This window comes from Eumetopias jubatus, unplaced genomic scaffold (genome assembly GCF_037043125.1).
Source record: "Eumetopias jubatus isolate StellerSeaLion01/CBP00866 unplaced genomic scaffold, mEumJub1_p1.0 scaffold_10, whole genome shotgun sequence".
Taxonomy (NCBI): Eukaryota; Metazoa; Chordata; class Mammalia; order Carnivora; family Otariidae; genus Eumetopias; species Eumetopias jubatus.
Window position 1 is genome coordinate 7034782 of NW_028274816.1, and position 20152 is coordinate 7054933.

General features: G+C 40.0%; 1 protein-coding gene and 1 pseudogene across 2 annotated transcripts in view; one reads left to right on the forward strand and one right to left on the reverse strand.

The window, feature by feature from the left end:
• The window catches only part of TENT4B (terminal nucleotidyltransferase 4B), a 70272-nt gene that overhangs the window by 8386 nt on the left and 41734 nt on the right, over positions 1 to 20152 (forward strand). The window lies entirely within an intron of this gene.
• LOC114201713 (small ribosomal subunit protein uS8 pseudogene) lies at positions 3758 to 4169 on the reverse strand (annotated as a pseudogene).

A 20152-nucleotide genomic window follows, 5' to 3' on the forward strand; every position in this document is an offset into this window, starting at 1 on the left:
GAGAGTACATGAGAGGGGGGAGGGTTAGGGGGAGAAGCGGGCTCCCCGCGGGACTCGATCCCGGGACTCCAGGATCATGACCTGAGCCGAAGGCAGTAGCGTAACCAACTGAGCCACCCAGGCGCCCCGAAGTTACAGTATTTTTTTAAAAAGATTGTATTTGAGAGAAAGAGCAAGCCCAAGAATGCGTATATGGGGTGGGGGGAAGGGCAGAAGGAAAGGGAGAGAGAATCTCAAGCAGACTGCCTGCCAGGCACAGAGCCTAACACAGGGCTCGATCTCACGACCCTGAGATAACAACCCGAGCCAAAACGAAGAGTCATGATGCCTAACTGTGCCACCCAGGTGACTCCCCCCCCTTTTTTTAACTGTATTTTTATATTGGAACAACGCCTTCAGACTGTGCAGAGTAAATGCTTCATCTTCACACTTATCCTCGAGTACACCATGTTTCATCAGAACCAGTTTCTGGACTGAGAACTGGGATCTGGTCCTTCATGTTTCCCTTACTGTTTTGATCTTTGTCAAAATAATGTAACTTTCAGTATCATCAAGTGTTATAAAAACAGTATACATCAACTTATAAATTTCTGCCGCATCAGGAGTAAGAATCCATTAGGATTGTGGTTATAGAGGTTTAAAAGTTAACTTCCAATAATTCAGACTTAATGAAGTGTTAGGAGTCTGATGAGGTTTGGAATTTTGATGTCTTTATTCCTTGAAGTTAGTTATTCGACCTTTCATTCTTGGTATGAAGTGTTAATACCACTGTCCTTTAGAATACTTATTTTTAAAATCAACAGATTGTTTAAATACTACTAATTAATACCAATTGTCAGGAAACTGAAAAAAACAGCTAAACCAAAGAAATAAAAAAAAAATGGCCCCCATTATACTACTTCCAGGATATAACTACTGTTAACATTTTGGTGTAAATATTTTTAAACTTTCAGTGTATATATACATGTATTTCCTTTTTTCTTTTTATCAATATGGATTCCTACTGTGAGTATACTTAAAACATTTTTTTCCAATGTAAAGAATTAAAAAAATTTTTTTAAATAACAAAAATTTATTCTCTCACAATCTGGAGGCCAGAAGTTAGAACTGGTTTTATCCTAAGATTGTGTTCTTCTTTGGAGGAAGGGCTTTAGAATATTGTGGGCGTACTTTTTTTTTAAGATTTTATTTATTTATTTATTTGAGAGAGAACACGCGCGCGAGCAGGGTGGGAGAGGGGCAGAAAGAGAGAGAGAGAATCTCAGGTGGACTCTGTGCTGAGCGTGCAGCTGGACAAGGGGCTTGATCCCACAGCCCAGAGATCATGACCCTTGCAGAAATCAAGAGTCAGATGCTTAACTGACCGAGCCACCCAGGCGCCCCATGGGCATACTTTTTTGACCGAAAAAATTAATAGAACAAATATCTTTTATATAAAATTTATTTCTAAGGCAGTATTTATTTATTTATTTATCTATCTGTTTATTTATTTCTGATACCACATGTACACGCAAGCATGTGAGCCGGGGGTAGGAGCAGAGGGAGAGGGAGAGAGAGAATCTTAAGCTGGGTGTGGAGCTTGATCTCACAACCCTGAGGCTGAAATCAAGAGTTGGGTGCTCAGTTGACTGAGCCACCCAGTTGCCCCTCTAAGGCAATTTTTAATACCTCGTTACCTTTAGCAGGACTCTTTGTACCTGCTACGTGTGGGCTTGGTGTTCCGTTGATTTAATGCACCTTCATTTATTTCAATAATCCCCAGTTGGAATTTACTTTGTTTCTAATTTTTTGTTTTTTATAAAAAACATGTTTTTAGAGGAGCCTTTGCTCCAGACAGGATTTTTTTTTAATTTTTCTACTTACTGTTACTGAGATGTAATTCACATGCCATCATATTCACCCTTTTAAAGTACACAGTTCAGGGGTTTTAGAATATTACAGGAGTGTATAACTGTCACCACCACCTAATTCCAGAATATTTTCTTTTTTTTAATTAATTAATTATTTATTTTTTTAAAAAAGATTTTATTTATTTATTTGACAGCGAGAGAGGGAGCACAAGGGGGGGGGCGGGAGAGGGAGAAGCAGACTCCCCACCAAGCAGGGAGCCCGATGCGGGGCTTCATCCCAGGACCCTGAGATCACAACCTGAGCCGAAGGCAGACGCTTAACAGACTGAGCCTCCCAGGGTTCCCTAATTCCAGAACATTTTCATCACTCTAGAAAGAAACCCCATACCCATTGTCAGTCCCCACTCTACCCTTCACCTTCAGCCCCTGGCAAACTCATACAGACCTTCTCTCTCTGTGGATTTACTATTCTGAACATAAGAATGGAATCATATAATATGTGGCTTTTTGCTTATCCACTTACCAGTTGATGGACAGTTGGGTGGTTTCCACTTGTTGGCTATTATAAATAATGCTGCTATGAACATTCATGTACAAGTTTGTATGTGGACATATGTTTCTATTTCTCTTGGGTAAATACCTAGGAGTGTAGTTGCTGGATCATGTAAAGCAGCTGTAACATTTTCCATTCCCACCAGCAATGTATGACGTTTCTAGTTTCTCCATATTTTTGTCAACGTTTTTCATTATCTGTCTTTTTGATTATAGCCATCCTATTGGGTGTGAAGTAGTATCTCCTTGCAGTTTTGATTTGCATTTCCCAAAAACTAATGATGAACATCTTTGCATGTGCTTATAGGCCATTTTTTAATTGGGTTGTCTTTTTGTTGAGTTGAAGAGTTCCTTATATATTCTAGATACTAGACTCTTCTTAGATAGATGATTTGCAGGTACTTCTTCCTTTCTGTGGATTGTCTTTTTACTTTATAGTGTTCTTTGAAGTATAAAGGTTTTTTTTTTCTGTTTTATAAATTCCAATATGTGCATTATTTTTTTCTGTTGCTTGTGCTTTAGGTATCATATCCAAGAAACCACTGCCTAATTCAAGATCATGAAAATTAAGCCATGTTCCTTCTAAGAGTCTTACAGTTTTTGCTCTTACATTTAGGTATTTTATTTTATTTTATTTTTATTTTTTTAAGTAATCTCTCCACCTAACATGGGGCTCAAATTCACGACCCTGAGATGAAGAGTTACCTACTGATTGAGCCAGCCAGGTGCTCCTACGTTTGGGTTTTAGATCCTTGTTTGTTTGTTTGTTTTTAAACGCAGGGCTTGAAATCATGTCCCTGAGGTCAAGACCTGAGCTAAGATCAAGAGTTGGATGCTTAACCGACTGAGCCACCCAGGCGCCCCAGGTCTTAGATCCATTTTGAGTTCATTTTTGTATATGGTGTAAGGTAGAGGTCCAACTTCATTCTTTTGCCTGTGGATATCCAGTTGTCTCAGCACCATTCATTAGAGACTATTCTTTCTCCAAGAATTGTCTTAGCACGTAAAGTTTTAGACTAGAGGGTATTTGTAACTTGAAAGGCTTTTGCCACTCTTATCTATGGAAAGATTGGGCCAGTTTAACCTTAGATCAGCAGTGTGCAAGAATCCCAGTTTCCCCTAAACCCTCACCAGTGCTAAATATTATATTTAAAACCAATACAAAAGAATCTTTTGCCAGTTTTATAGGTGAAAAATAGTATATTACTGATATAATTTGCACATACTTTCACATTAATTGGCTTTTTTTTTTTGAATCGCTAATTTCCTTTGCCTAGCTTTCTTTTCTTTTTCTTTTCTTGCCTTTTTTTTTTGGTCCATTGAGGCATTTTATTTGTGTGTTATGTATTACATCCCTAGAAAAAGAATCCCAGGATTTTCCCTCCTCTGTGTTTTCGTCTTGCTTCTTCATGACCATGATACCAGCTGAGGTTGTCAGTACAATGAAACCACACTGGTAGGAGGGGAGCAGATTATTCTGCCATTTTTCTCGATCTTTGAGTTGTACATCACATCTGGGGCTGATCACTCCACACTTGTTTAACCTGCCTGTGAGGTTCACAACAATTTTCCCAGCTCTGTGACGATCAGTGATTTAAAATGCGCCAATGTAAACATGCTTCATCGTCACAGAAACCGGAAGATGACTTTGGAGCATGGTCTAATAAGAACCTGGCGTTTGCCTCTCTTTTCAGCATTGTTCATGCTCTTGAGAGCATCTGCCAGGACATTCATGCTCACCGTTATGGCGGCACGGAAAGATGGCGGAAAGAGCATTGCCTAGCTTTCTTTTGCTGTCTGTCTTATTAATTTGTAAGAGGCTCTTGGTCTGTCCTATTACAAATATTCATAATTTGGGGGCGCCTGGGTGGCTCTGTTGATTAAGGGTCTGCCTTTGGCTCAGGTCATGATCCCACGGTCCTAGGATTGAGCCCTGCATTGGGCTCCCTGCTCACTGGGGAGCCTGTTTCTCCCTCTCCCTCTGCCCCTTCCCCCTGCTCGTGCTCACGCTCTCGCTCAAATAAGTAAAAATTTAAAAACCCTACAGGGATGCCTGGGTGGCTCAGTGGGTTAAGCGTCTGCCTTCGGCTCAGGTCATGATCCCAGGGTGCTGGGATCAAGTCCCACATCGGGCTCCTTGCTCGGCAGAGAGCCTGCTTCTCCTGCCTGCCGCTCCCCGACTTGTGTATTTTTTTCTCTCTCTCTGACAAATAAATAAAGTCTTAAAAAAAAACCCCACAAATATTTATAATTTTTAATTCTAATTTTATATTTAAATAGTTTTATTAGGGCATAATTTATAATTATAGTATTCACCCATTTTAATTGTACAGTTTGGTGACTGGGTAAATGTATACAGTCGTGTAACTGTAACAGTCAAGATCTAGGAAGAGATATAGAACATTTCCAACACTCAGAAAGTACCATCGTGCCCTTATAGTCAATCCCCTTACCTCTTCTCTTGCTTTAAGCAACCCCTTGCCTTTTCTAGGGTTTCAGATAAATGAAATGATATATACTCTGTAGTCTTTCGTACCTGACTTCTTTCTCTTACCATGATGTTTTGGAGATTCATCCATACTGTTGTGTGTAATATTGGTGTTACCTTTTATTTTTTATTATTTTTTTTTAAAGAATTTATTTATTTATTAGAGAGAAAGAGACAGCGAGAGAGGGAACACAAGCAGGGGAAGTGGGAGAGGGAGAAGCAGGCTTCCTGCGGAGGAGGGAGCCTGACGCGGGGTTTGATCCCAGGACCCTGAGATCGTGACCTGAGCCAAAGGCAGGCGCTTAACGACTGAGCCACCCAGGCGCCCCTTGGTGTTACTTTTTAACGTCAGTAGTATTCCATTGTATGGCTCTATCACAATGTGTTCATCCGTTCTTCGTGACCAGTAGAATTTGTAAATGTGTCCTCTGCTTTTGATATTATATTACTTGTTGGTTTTGCCACTCATCCCTGCACAGGCCAGAGCTGATCCACACATATTTTGGTTGGGTAATCAACTGTTATGTGCAAACTACTGTGCTAGACTTTTTGTGGGAAGTGATGACAGTAAAACATGTTCCTTGCCTCCTGGGAAATTATGGTCTGGTTGGATAGACAGTGCATAAGGTGGAGAGGTTGCTTTTGACTAATGAGGTAAGGGCGCAAGCTTTGGGTGGGGATTTTTGCTAATGTTTTGAAAGATCGGTTAGGTTGTGGAGGGTTGGAAAAGAAAAACTGATTGTACTGGTTTCAAATGATAAGCTCTAAAGGGACAAGTTGGATATGTAGTATTTAGCATATTTGAGGTAGATAGTGAACAGACAGGATCTGCTGCGATGGTAGACCTCAACTAAAGGAGGTCTGAAATTATTCCAGTTAATTTTGTAAAACCTATTTATTGTGGAAAATTACAAACAATACAGAAGGGGAGAGAATAGGATAATGAAGCCCCATGTACTCATCATGCAGCTTCAGCAGTGATCAATCCTGGCCAAACTTACCTCACCAGCCCACCTTATGTTCACTCCTACCCCCCATTATTTTGAAGCAAATTACAGATGTCACATCATTTTGTATAAATGTTTCTGTATATGTCTCTAGATAAGGACTTAAAAAGAAACTATAATCAATACTGTAATTACACCTAAACAAATTAACATTAATTCCTTAGTTGCATCAAATATCCAATGTTCGTATTTCCCCAGATGTGCCATAATTATTTTTTAATGGTTTGTTAAAATCAGAATCCATATGAGGTTTTGCATTGCCATTGGTTGAAATGCCTTTTAAATCCTTTAATCTACAGCTTTGTCTGCCATCTGTTTTCCCCTCATAAACTTATTTGTTGAAGAAATTGAGTTGTTTTTCCTGTAGACTCTTCTGCTGAGTTTTGCTGATTGCATTCCCTTGGTGTCAATTTAATATGTTCCTTTGTCCCCCTGTATTTTCTATAAGTGCGTAATTAGAACTAGAGGCTTGATGATGGTTTTGTTTTTTGTTTTTTTTTTTTCCCCAAGAATACTTCATAGAAGGGCGCCTGGGTGGCTCAGTCGGTTAAGTGTCTGCCTTCAGCTCAGGTCATGATCCCAGAGTCCTGGGATCGAGCCCCAAGTCGGGCTCCCTGCTCATCAGGAAGTCTACTTCTTCCTCTCCCTCCATGCTCTCTCTCTCAAATAAATAAGTAAAATCTTAAAAAAAAAAAAAAAAGGATACCTCATAGATGGTGATCTGTACTTTTCCCAGAAGACACATAATGTTCGAGTGTCTTTCTTTTTGTGATATTAGTAGCCATTAGTGATCATTGCCTATATTTATTGGTTCATCGTTAGGGTTGTAAACTTGTAATAGTCTTATTCTCTTGAACCTCTGTCAGTTGTCAGCTGCAACACTCGTGAAAGGAGAGACATTTCCTCCTCAGCTCTGTGGTTATCCTAAGGGTGCAGTTCTTACAGGGCACATGGGATGTTACTTCTGACTGGCTCTGTGAATGAGCAGAAGGAAGCAAGGTGGGCTGCATCAGAAAGCGGAGGTGGGCTTTGGGCTGACTGGCGCAGGATGTGTGGAAAAGGCAGTTGCTTCCGCCTTTAGGGAGCTACCCTCGGCCTTTGGTGGGTGGTTGGGACTGCCGAGGGAGGCCTCCGTCCGCGGCCGTCCCTGCCCTTTGCTTTCCGCTTGTGTTAGCTGAAGAAAACCATGGTGGATCTAGTGGCCTGTGAGCCTCCGCTTAGGAGACAAGAGTTCTCACGGCCTTGATGCAACAACCAGGAGTAACACATTTATTTGTCCTTGAAATTAAACTTGGATTGTATTTCTTCCTTTTGTTCTAACGTTCTTTAACCTTAGTGCGAATTGTTCCCGCTCTCAGGCTAATGTAACCTATACAGCATTATAGAAAGGATTCCTTCCGGTACTAAATCGAGTGATTTTTCCCCCCCCCCAATCAAATATTTATTTTAAAAGCCACTATTTACATATAAAAACCACATAGCAAGCATGGTGGCAGCTGTGTAAAGAAAAGAGTTTGGCCTCGGTTAAAAGAGGGCTCCAAGGTGATGCCTGGAACCTGGCCTCCAGGTCATAGTTTGGCTTCAGCTTCCTTAGGAGTTGGTGGTCGCCCCTTCTGGGAAAGTCAGTAGTAGGTAAGGGCATCTCTGAGCCCGGGCAGCGTAGAGATTGTCAAGGACTCTTCTGTTCCGAGGTGGCTGTTCTTCTGTCTTTCCTCCACCACAGTGCGTGCGCATGCGTGTGTGTGTATTAGTAGCATTTTTTTCTTTGAGCAGTTTTGTATTTCCAGAATAATTGAGCAGAAAGTTCGGAGTCCTCATATACTCCCTCGCTCCCCTACTCCCATCCCATTTCTCATATAATTAACATCTTGCATTGGTTATGATTGATGAGCCAGATATCGATGCATTACAATTATAAGTCCATAGTTTACACTGGGGTTCAGTCTTTGTTTTGTACATCTTGTAGGTTTTGGCAAATGTATAATGACATGTCTTTACCATCATAGCATCATACAGAACAGTTTCACTGCCCTAAAAGTCTTCTGTGCTTCCCCTATCCATCCTTCCTTCTGCCTGAGGCCCTGGCAATCACTGATCTTTTTACCGTCTTCTTAGTTTTACGTTTTCTGGAATGTCATGTAGTCATGCAGTATGTGTCTACTTTCACTGATACGAATTTAGGCTTCCGCCATATCTTTTCCTGGCTCGATAGCTCTTTTTTTTTTTTTAACTTTTTATTTTTTTATTGCTGAATAATAGTTCATTCTATGGTGGTAACACTATTTATCCAATTACCTACTGAAAGACAGCTTGGTTGTTGCAAGTTTTGGCAGTTAGGAATAAAACATCTGTATGCAGGTTTTTGTGTGTACGTAAATTTTCAGCTCATTTGGGTAAATACCAAGAAGGAAGATTGCTGGATCGAATGGGAAGAGTATGTTTAGTTTTTTAAGAAACTGCCAAACTGTATTACAAGTGACTGTACTGTTTTAAGTTCCCGCCAGCAGTGAATGAGTTTCTGCTGTTGCACATATTTGCCAGCATTTGGTATTGTCACTGTTCTGGATTTTGGCTAGTCTGGGAGGTGTGTAGTAGTATCTCATTTTAATTTGCAGTTCCCTAATGACATAGATGTTGAGTATCTTTTCATATGCTGATTTGCCTCTGTATATTCTTTGGTGAGGTGTTTGCTCAGGTGTTTTGCTTGGTTTTTAATTGGGTTATTTTCTCACTGTTGAATTTTAAGAGTTCTTTGTATATTTTGGATACCAGTCCTTTAATCAAATACATGTTTTGTAAAAATTTTCTCCCATCCTGAGGCTTGCTTTTTCATTCTTTTGACAGTGTCTTTTTCAAAGCAGAAGTTTTTACTTTTAGTGAAATTCAATTTAGCAATACTTTCTTTCCTGGACTGTGCTTTTGGTATTGTGTCTGAGAAGTCATTGCCAAACATAAGGTCACTTAGATTTTCTCTTAAGTTATCTTCTAGGAATTTTATAGTTTTGTTTTGCTTTTAGGTCTGTGATCCATTGGAATATCAGTGTCTAGATTCATTTTTTTGCATGTGAATGTCCAGTTCTTCTGGCACCATGCTAAAAAGACTGTCTTTTCCCCATTGAATTGCCTTTGCTCCTTTGTTATAAAGATCAGTAGACTGTATTTTGTGTAGGTCTCATTCTGGGCTCTCTGTCCTGTTCTGTGATCTCTTTGTGTATTCTTTTGCCACTACCACACTGTCTTGATTACTTTAGTGTTTTTTTGTTTTTGTTTTTTTATTACTTTGGTTTTTAGTAAGTCTTGAAGTCAGGTAGTGTCAGTCCTCCAACTTTGTTCTCCTTCTGTGTTATATTGGTTATTCTGGGTCTTTTTTTATAACTTCCCATATAAATTTTAGAATCAGTTTGTTGATAATGCACAAAATAACCTTGCTGGAATTTTGATTGGGATTTCATTGAATCTGTATAAATAGTTGGGAAGAAATGACAATGGCATCTTGACAATTTTGAGTCTTCTTATCCATGTACCTGAGATTGCCTTCCATTTCTTTAGATCTTCTTTGATTTCTTTCATTCGAGTTTTGTGGTTTCCTTTGTAGAGTTCTTATACATATGTTGTTAAATTATATACTTAAGTATTTTTTTTTTGATGCTAATGTAAATGGTATTGCATTTTAAATTTCAGATTCCTGTTGTTTATTGCTGGTATATAACAAAGCAAATTGACTTTTGTTTATTAACTTTGTATCCTGCAACCTTAATGGCTTATTAATTCCAGGAATTTTTTTGTTGTTTCTTTGGGATTCTCTACGTAGATAATCATGTCATCACCAAAAAAAGCAGTTTTATTTCTTCCTTCCCAGTCTGTACACTTTTTTTTCTTGTATTATTGCATCTGCTAAGGCTTCTGTGATGCTGAATAAGAGGGTGAGAATGGACATCTTGCCTTGTTCCTAATCTTAGTGGTAAAGTGTCTAATTTCTCCTTGTTAAGTTTGATGTTAGCTGTAGGATTTTTGTTTATGTTCTTTATCAAGTTGAGAAACTTCCCCTCTGTTCCCAGTTTGCTGAGGATTTTTGATTGGGTGTTGGATTTTTTTTCAAATGCTTTTTCTGTATCTGTTGATACGATCATAGGATTTATTTTTTCTTTAGCCTGTTGATGTGATGTGACGGATTACATATTTTTTTAAATTTTTTTTTTTAAAGATTTTATTTATTTATTTGACAGAGACAGAGACACAGCGAGAGCAGGAACACAAGCAGGGGGAGTGGGAGAGGGAGAAGCAGGCTTCCCACTGAGCAGGGAGCCCGATGTGGGACTCAATCCCAGGACTCTGGGATCATGATCTGAGCTGAAGGCAGATGCTTAATGACTGAGCCACCCAGGGCCCACATATATTTATTTTTGAATCTTGAACCAGTCTTGCATACCTGAAATAATTCCTGTTTGGTCATGGTGTGTCATTTTTTTGTACATTGTTGGATTTACTTCACCAGTATTTTGTTGAGGGTTTTTACATCTGTGTCCATGAGAGATTTTGGCTGTAGTTTTTCTTTCTTCTAATGTCTTGGTCTGGCTTGGGGATTAGGGTAATGCTGGCCTCATAGAATGAGTTAGACAGTATTCCCTCTACTTCTGTTTTCTGGAAGAGATTGTAGAGAATTGAGATAATTTCGTCCTCAAACTTTTGGTAGATTTCACCAGTGAACCCATCTGTTTTCAGTTTTGAAAGGTTATTAGTTATTGATCAGTTTCCTTAGTAGATACAGGCCTATTCAGATGGTTCTTTTCATCTTGTGTAAATTCTTTTTTTTTTTTAATTAAAATTTTTAAAAAGATTTATTTATTTGAGAGAAAGAGCTTGCTGGGGTGGGGGGGGGGGTGGGACAGAGAGAGAAGGAGACAAGCAGACTCCCGCCGAGCAGGGAGCCCTACAAGGGGCCAAAACCAAGAGTTGGACCCTTAACCAACTGAGCCACCCAGGCGCCTCTCACCTTGTGTAAATTCTGATAGATTTTCTCTTTCAAGGAATTGGTCTGTTTCATCTAGACTATCAAAAAGAGTCATTCATAACAATCCTTTACTATCCTCTTAGGGTCCTTAGGCGTAGTAGTGTTGGCCCTTCTTTCATTTCTGATATTAGTAATTTGTGTCTTCTCTTTTCTTCCCCGCAGTTAATCTGGCTAGAGATTTATCAGTTTTCCTGGTCTTTTCAGGGAATCACCTTTTGGTTTCATTGATTTTTCCCTTATTGATCTTATTTTTATTGATTTCTGCTCTAACTTTATTTTCTTGTTCTTACTTTGAATTTAATTTGTTCATCTTTTTCTAGTTCTGTAAGGTAGAAACTTAGATAATTGATTTTTAGATCTTTCTTTTCTAATATTTGCTATAAATTTTTTTATAAGTGCTGCTTTCTCTAAATTTCACAAGTTTTGATAAGTTGTATTTTCATTTAGTTAGAGATAGCTCTTGAGACTTCTTTGACTTATGTTTTACTTAATCTCCAAGTATTGTGTGTTTAATCTCCAAATATTGTATTTTGGGATTCGTCCTCTATCTTTTTGTTACTGATACCTAGTTTGATACCAGAGCATACTTTATATGATTGCTCTTCTTTTAAATTTGTTAAGGTGTGTTTTATGTTCTAGATGTGGTCTGCTTGCTTGCTTGATTATATATTTATCCATAAGAAATGCTGGTGATGTAAACTTCACTCGTCTTTATTGTATGTGACTTCAAAATACCATATGGTTAGAAAAATCAGAATGAAGCAACTCAGGTGTTGGTGGATGAATGGATAAACAAAATGTGGCATACACATACAGTGGAATATTATTTAGCCTTAAAAAGGAAGGGAATTCTGACCTGTGCTACAACTTGGATGAACCTTGATGACATGCCAAGTGAGAAAAACCCTGTCACAAAGGACAGATATTGAATGATTCAACTTCTGTGAGGTGCCTAGAGAGTAGTCATTGATAGAGACAGAAAGTTGATTTGTGGTTGCCATGGGCTGTGGGAAGAAGAGAATGGGGAATTTTAGTGTTAGTGGGTATAAACATTTCATTTGACAAAGTTCTGGGGTAAACTGACAGTTGTGCAGTATGAATAAGTTCTGGAAGTCTGTATAGCATAGTGCATGTAACTTCTAACACTATACCTATACCTAAAATTGGCTGAGGGTAGATCTTATATTAAGTATTCTTACCACACACTTAAAAAGATAAATAGAAAATAAATAAAGGGGGCAGGAGGAGATTTGGGAAGGTGGCGGATGTTTTGCTGGCCTTGATAGTGGTAACAGTTTCACGAGTATATACTTATCCCCAGACTCATTGAGTTCTATATATTAAATATTAAATATTTTATGTCAATTATAATTCAATAAAGTGGTTTTAGAAAAGGTTCTATAGGTGGATAGTGGTGATGGGTTACATAACACTGTGAATGTACTTAATTCCATAGAACTGTACACTTAAAAATGGTTTGAGGGCGCCTGGATGGCTCAGTTGGTTGGGCGACTGCCTTTGGCTCAGGTCATGATCCTGGAGTCCTGGGATCGGGTCCCACATCGGGCTCCCTGCTCAGCGGGGAGTCTGCTTCTCCCTCTGACCCTCTTCCCTCTCGTGCTCTCTATCTCTCATTCTGTCTCTCAAATAAATAAATAAAATCTTTAAAAAAAATGGTTCGAATGGTAAATCTTATGTGTATTTTACTATAATTTTTTAAAATGGAAAAAAATTCTAAAAATTAGAATGTTGCCAAGGAAAAGGTGAAAGTTATTTGAAATTTTTCTTTTATGCCACGTTTTTATTTATCTTGGGACTTGTCTAGTTTAATTTTCATTTATGATTGATCTGATAGAATGTAGTTGTGTTCAGTTAGGATTTCTTATGGTGTGATGAGGAATAGGGTTTTTATGTAGACAAGCACAGAAATATATCTGATGAATCTGATACTTGTAGAAGATGTTCATGCATTTGACCTCTCTTCTTATGGACTTGACTGATTTGTAGCCATGTGGTATAATCATCATGGGGTTTGAGATCAAAGATCTTCAGAGGTCATTTATTTCAGTCCTTTTTAAAAAATTGATCATTTGAACCTCAGAGAGGTTAAAAGACTTCAAGTTTCACAGCTAATGGAATGACTTTACCTTTACCTGAAATCAGAGCTTCTTAGTCCTACATTGTAACAGGTCTCAGTGTATCGAGAGTCTGCACCCTATCAGTCCAAACTGTGTGATTGCAAATAAAACCATGTGTGGTGTCTTGGCTCCTCCCCTAGCATGTTACTATTTCCTATAGCCCATGCAGATTAATGGTGTTCTGCTTAGCGAGCTCTCTAAGAGGAACTCCTAAACCAGTTACTTCAAAGCAGCGTTTTCAGTCTAAGGAAATGAAAAAAAAATTCTGATGACTGGAGCCTGCTCTTCAGAGTTTGAGTTAATAGGCCTGCAGGGGGGGAGGGGTGGCTTTCACATCCTGCTGTAAGAAATAATAATCATATGCAGCACAGGTTGAGGAGTACTGCTTAAAGCATCGTTTAAAGCATGGGTTCCCAAACCTGGCTAATTCCCAAAATCCCTTAGGGAGCTCAGAACTCTCAGACCCCGCTGCTGTAGAGGGACTCCTAGTCTGGTCCTGGAAATTGTCTGCGGCTGCGCTCGAGGTGGTGCCCCCCCCCCCCACTTCTTCTGTGTTGATTAAAACCAGACCAAGTGATTGAAACAATTTCAAAATAGTTACGTGGGCAACAGACATCATTTTAATGAAGGTTGGCTCAGGCCTTGTAATGCTGTTATTTTTTGGATTAAAAGTAAAAATGCTTATTAAAGAATTTGAGATGATGTATAAGGTCTTTAAGAAATTTGGTCTTGTACTAAAAGCAATTTTCCCCCCCATATTTTTTTTGTGGGGGGGTCTGCATTTGTTTTTAAGCAAGGAAGAGCGTATTGTTGGAGAGGTACAGAGGGGAATGTTTGTGTAATGTGAAGACGGTATGCCTTCACTTAGGTTCAAACCACCTGCCATTCATACAAATTGGAATCCCCTTAATGGAATATTAGATAAAGCATATGCAATGTATGACCCAGAGATTTTTCTTAAACTGTAATTATATAAGTAAGGTATGCATTTATTCTCCTTTTAAAAACTAAAGGCGTTACAGAAAAGTCCAGAGTCTCACGTGACTGCCCTTCTTTAGCACCAGCCTCTTCCTCGGTGGGTGTGTTGGCTTCCAGTGTCCTGTGAATCCCCCCAGAACTTTTCCTTATCAGGTCGACCAACCAAAGAAAATACATACTATTTTGTAACTTTTGCTTGGAAACGTGTTCATGTAAATACTAGGTAGAATTCAGCTGTAAAGCTGTACCAAAATTTTTTAAGCCATTTTCCTATTGATGAACACAGAGGCTGTTTCCAGGGCTGTGGTAAGCATTCTTGTGCAAGGCTCCGTGTGCACATGTGCTGTGTGATTGCTGGTGTGGGGTAGGGGGGCTGGGGGGTGTATGGTTCAGCGCTAAATCGTCCTCGGGCCAGGCCGCGCTACAGAAGCTGATGGAATTGACTCAGGAGAATTTGCTGGGTGTCACTGAACTTGCGGGGATTTGAGTGAAGACACAAAATAGAGCAAATGTCAGCTTTTTGTAATTGTCATAAACAAGAGTCTTTTGGGTTTGCTGTGCAGACCCCCCCCACCCCAGTAATGTCTGCTAATAACTGTGTGCCCCGTGCCAGTGTGCTGGGTGCTGACTTGGAAACATTCTGTAAAAAAATGCTGAATTAGGTTAGTGATGTGAAGATGATTAACAGATAATGGTAGCCAGAATAATTGTGTCAAAACAGCAAGAAATACCAAGAGAATTTGATGTGTTCTGCATTTTCTTTGGTGCTTGCCTATTGTAATAGTATTAGAAACTTTAGGTTGTGTATATAATAATTTTTCTTGTATATTTGGTCAGTTTGACTATAAAATAACAAGCATGGCCATTTCAAAGAAACTCTTCACTATAAAGTATCAACTGTTTTCTAGTCTCCATAAACTCTTATTTGTGTCATTGTAAAAGATCCACTTAAAAAAATAGTTTTCATCAGGGTGCCTGGGTGGCTTAGTTAAGCGTTCGATTCTTGATTTGGGCTCAGGTCATGATCTCACGGTTGTGGGATGAAGCCCCACGTCAGGCTTCCATGCTGGGCATGGAGCCTGTTCTCTCTCTCTTCCTCTGCCCCTCCCCCCTTAAAAAAATAAAAATAATTTTCATCAACCTGCATGGTCTTAGTGCTTCCCCTAGTCTACATTTTGCGTGGTCTTTCCCATGTATTTACATTGTCTACAAATGTAGCCTTTTTTGGAGGGGGATAAATATATTTTCCTGTGGGACCATACCAGGGTTTACTTAGGCTCTCCCCTACCCTATTGTTGGACATCGAAGTCACTTTCTATTTTCTGTCATGAATAAAGCATTGGAAGCATACTTACACAAAGTGTTGTTTGCTTTTTAGCTGTTGTCTCCATCTGTGTTCCTCAAAATAAGATCACTGGCTTTCTTTTTTGTCTTTTTTTCTTTTTTTTAAATGGGCTCCATTCCATGCCCAGTGTGAGGTTTGAACTCAGGACCGTGATATCAAGAGTCACATGCTCTCCCAGCTGAGCCAGCCAGGCACCCCACACTGGGTTTCTTCTTATATGCTGCCAGGAAGATTGTGTGGCTAACAGCGAAGGAAGGGAACTTTACCACTTTTCTGAAGGCCGCTCCGGCTCCCTCTTCTCTCCCCCACCAAGTAGATTAGACTTCATCATCTTATTTATTTTTGTCTTGGTGCAGTGGTTGTGAGATTTTTGTCCCATGGGTTTGTGGTGCGGGTGTTGGTGTTTTTGACATCTGTGTAAGTGTGTTGTTTTGATGTTCTGCTCTGAGGTTGCACCAGTGTGTTAATGTTTTAATTTTTCTCATGCTTATCACTCTCTTATCTGAAAGTGAGGCGATGGTGGACTTGGCACCATTGACTCAGAATAGTGGCTCTATGTCCTTGGCCAGAAGATCACATGACCAGGAGTGAGGTAAGGGATCGAGGCATTCCAGAGATGGGTGGTTGTATCGTACAGGGGAAAAGAATGCCCAAGAATTGTCCGGGTCTATGTACCTTTCCATGGAATGCGACAAGGCTCCCTAAGTAATTGTGAATTTAAGGACATGTAGTGTGTGCTCATTGGTAAGGAAGTTCAGTGTAAAAAGAGGCTTTTGTGGGGTTGTGGTGGTGGTGATGTTTTTACCTTCTGTGGATGCTTGAAGATTGTCCTGTGAAACCAGCAGTGCCTAGGAGGGAGCTTAGATGGGCAGATGCAGATTCATGGACTCTCTAGTGACGTGTGCAGAAGCTACTGGGACTCTAGCATTAGATTGTGTTTACGTTAAAATCTCTCAGTGGTCTTGGATGGTGACCCTGGGATTCCTAGACATTTTGGGGGTCCTGATAGAATGTGGTCTGCAAGTGTTTTCAGTATTTCAGAAAGGGTAACAATTCGTCTGTTCCCTTGGTCCACGTGCTAACTGAAATGGCAGGTGGTTTTGATTTGATTTGGTTTGAGTAAGTCATTCACTACCTGGATCTATAAATCTTTTTATTGACTTAAGACTCTTCCGTTCCTCTTTTTTTTTTTTTTTTAAGATTTTATTTAGGACCCTCCCCCCTCTCATGCTCTCTTTATCTCATTCTCTCTCTCAAATGAATAAATAAAATCCAAGATTTTATTTATTCATTTGAGAGAGAGAGAGAGAGCACAAGCAGAGGAGAGGCAGAGGGAGAGGAAGAAGCCGACTCCCCGCTGAGCTGGGAGCCGGACATGGGACGTGATCCCAGGACCCTGAGATCATGACCTGAGCCCAAGGCAGACGCCTAACCTTCTGAGCCACCCAGGTGCCCCTTTTCTATTTCTCTTATGGTGTTTTGTGGTAGCGTACAAATTAAGGCAGAATCTTTTTAGGGCTGTGGTGGCAGCTTGTCCTGCCCCCCCCCCTTTTTTTTTAAAATAACAGCCTCATGCCTGGGTGGCTCGGTCGTTGGGCGTCTGCCTTTGGCTTGGGTCATGGTCTCGGGGTCCTGGGATCGGGCCCCGCGTTGGGCTCCCTGCTCAGCAGGAGGCCTGCTTCTCCCTCTCCCTCTCCCCTGCTTGTGTTCCTTCTCTTGCTTTGTCTCTCTCTGTCAAATAAATAAATAAAACCTTTAAAAAAGATAAAATAACAGCCTCATTGAGCTAAAAATCTAATCATTTAAGATGGACAGTTCATATAGCTTTTAGTGCATTCACAGAATTGTGCAGCCATCACCAGAATAAGTTTTAGAACACTTTCATCATCCCCAAAAGAAACCTCCTGTCCATTAGTTATTCTCTGTCTTTCCCCGAAACTCGGTAGGTAATCAGCAGTCTACTTTCTGTCTCTGTGGATTTGCCTAACCTGGACATTTCCTGTAAATGGAATCCTACAGTGTGTGTGGTGTCTGCCTTGTTTTTCAAGGTTCATCCATGTTGTAGCGTGTGTCAGAGCTTCGTTCCTCTGTGCGGCTGAGTAACATTCCATTGTATGGATATACCACATTGTGTTTATCCATTCAGCAGTCAATGGACACGGGTTGTTTCCACTTCTTTGCTATTGTGAATGATGCTGCTATGAGCAGTGTTTGCAGGGGCCGCATTTTCCGTTCTCTCAGGTAGACACCTAGGAGTTTTCCCCTTTTGGTTCTTAGTGTCATTTTTTTTTTTTAAGATCTTATTTATGTATTTATTTATTTGACAGAGAGAGACACAACGAGAGAGGGAATACAAGTAGGGGGAGTGGGAGAGGGAGAAGCAGGCTTCCCACTGAGCAGGGAGCCCGATGCAGGGCTCGATCCCAGGACCCTGGGACCATGACCTGAGCCGAAGGCAGATGCTTGATGACTGAGCCACCCAGGCGCCCCTCTGAGTGTCATTTCGACCTGGTATGCTTTCACATCTCCCATACTTGCAGAGTATGAAATAGTGTTAGTAGTGAAATAGAAATAGTGTTTCAGCTAAGAATAAGGAAAGACCTAGTCATATGTGTCTGTGTGGGGGAAGGCTCGGGTTATTTCCACCCTGATCTTATTTGTACAGCCTTGATGTAAACTGGCAGAAGTTGCAGTTGCTTTCACGTTTTTATTAGTGACTATTTTCAGTTACCTGCAGTAAGTGATGATGAAAGTCTTTTTTTTTTTTTAAGTAGGCTTCCACGTGGGCCCAGCGTGGAGCCCAACATGGGGCTTGAACTCACCACCCTGAGATCAAGACTGGAGCAGATAGCAAGAGTCGATGCTTAACTGACTGAGCCACCAGGTCCCCCGAAACAGTCTTAACTGTATTATTAGCCTGATGGGAATGTACTTGTTCGTTGGTAAAACTGCTGCAGTTTTTACGTGAATTCTAATGGGAACTAGTGTTTATTTAACTTGTAACTTGGAAGCCAGCAAAAATTGTAGGACCCGTTGTGTTCTCAGAGCGAGAGGTCGGTCTGGCTAGTGAATGCTCACTGACAGTTCTTGATTGCTGTTGGTGGCGTCTTGGATCTGTGGAGAGAGAGGAGGAAAATAGAGGTACTCTTGCCGGTAAGTCAGGGAACACGGCCTGTCAGTGGGCTGTCTGCTTATTCATTGTGTAGAATGGCGGAAGGAAGTTTTAACTCCTCATTATGTAAACTTTGGATTCTTAGTCATTTCAGATTTTTACTAGTAACTACTTTGAAGGTGTAGAGAGGATGCAGAGTGCCACAGTGAGCCCCTGAGTACTGGGTTTAACAAATGTGACTTCTTTTTCTTTTTCCTCCCTCCCTCCTTTTATTAATTTAAGGAATATAGTTTTTTGGATACACTTGAACACCCTTTGGTACACCTCCCATTTACCTTTCTCCTTTCTCGGGGGTAACTGCTCTTGTAAGGCAAAGAGATATATGTCCTCTCTATCCACGTTTTTATGCTTCTGTGTTTATGTCCATAGCAATATATATAATTTATGTCTGTATTTTTAAACATTACATAAATAGTTTAATTTTTAATTCTAACTCTGTAGCAGTACCTCTCAAATTACGACCTTCATAAAATATTTTTGGCAGATATCCAGTGTTATTAAGTTTTTCTTATTGTGATAAAATATGCATAACATAAAATTTACCATTTTAACCATTTTCAGACATACAATTCAGTAGCACTAAGTACATTCACATTGTTGTGCAACCATCACCATTTTCCATTTCCAGAACTTTCTTGTCATCCCAAGTGGAAACTCTGTACCCATGAAACAGTTATTTCCCATTCTCCCCTCCCCCGCCCCTGGTAACTAACCTCTGTTCAACATATTTTTAAAGATTTTTTTATTTATTGGGGGGGGAGGGGCAGAGGGAAAGGGAGAAGCAGACTCCCTCCTGAGCGGGGAGCCAGGCGCAGAACTTGATCCTAGGACCCTGGGATCATGACCTGACCCGAGGGTAGACACTTAACCTACTGAACCACTGAGATGCCCCACGTATTCTATTTTTTCTATGAATTTGCCTATTCTCAGTACCTCATATAGGGAGAATCATATGGCATTTGTCCTTTTGTAGCTGGCTTATTCCACTTAGCATAATGTTTTTAAGGTTTATCCATGTTTTATGTATTAGAATTTCCTTTTTATGGCTGACTAATATTCTTGGTATAATTAGACCGCATTTCGTTTATCCATTCATCTGTCGATGGACATTTGTGTTTTCACCTTTTGGCTGTTGTGTACAGTGCTTTGAACATTGGTGTACGAGTATCTTGAGTTTCTGCTTTCAGTTCTTTTAGATTTAGCTCTCTTTTTTTCTTTTTTTAATTTAAATTCAATTAACTAACATATAATGTCTTACTGATTTCAGAGGTAGAGGTCAGTGATTCACCGTTGTATATAACACCCACTGCTCATTACATCATGTGTCCTCCTTAATGTCCATCACCCTGTTACCCCACCCCCCACCCCCCTCAGTTCTTTTGGATTTATACCTTCAAGTGGAATTGCTGGATCATATGATAATTCTATGTTTAACTTTTTGGGGAGACTGCCAGACTATTTTCCACCACAGGTAAATCATTTTATATTCCCACCAGCAGGGCAGTGAAGTTCTGATTCTTCCACATCCTCACCAACACTTGTTATTTTCTTTTTCTTTTTCTTTTTCTTTTTGATAACAGCCATCCTAACAGGTTGAAATAGTATCTTGTG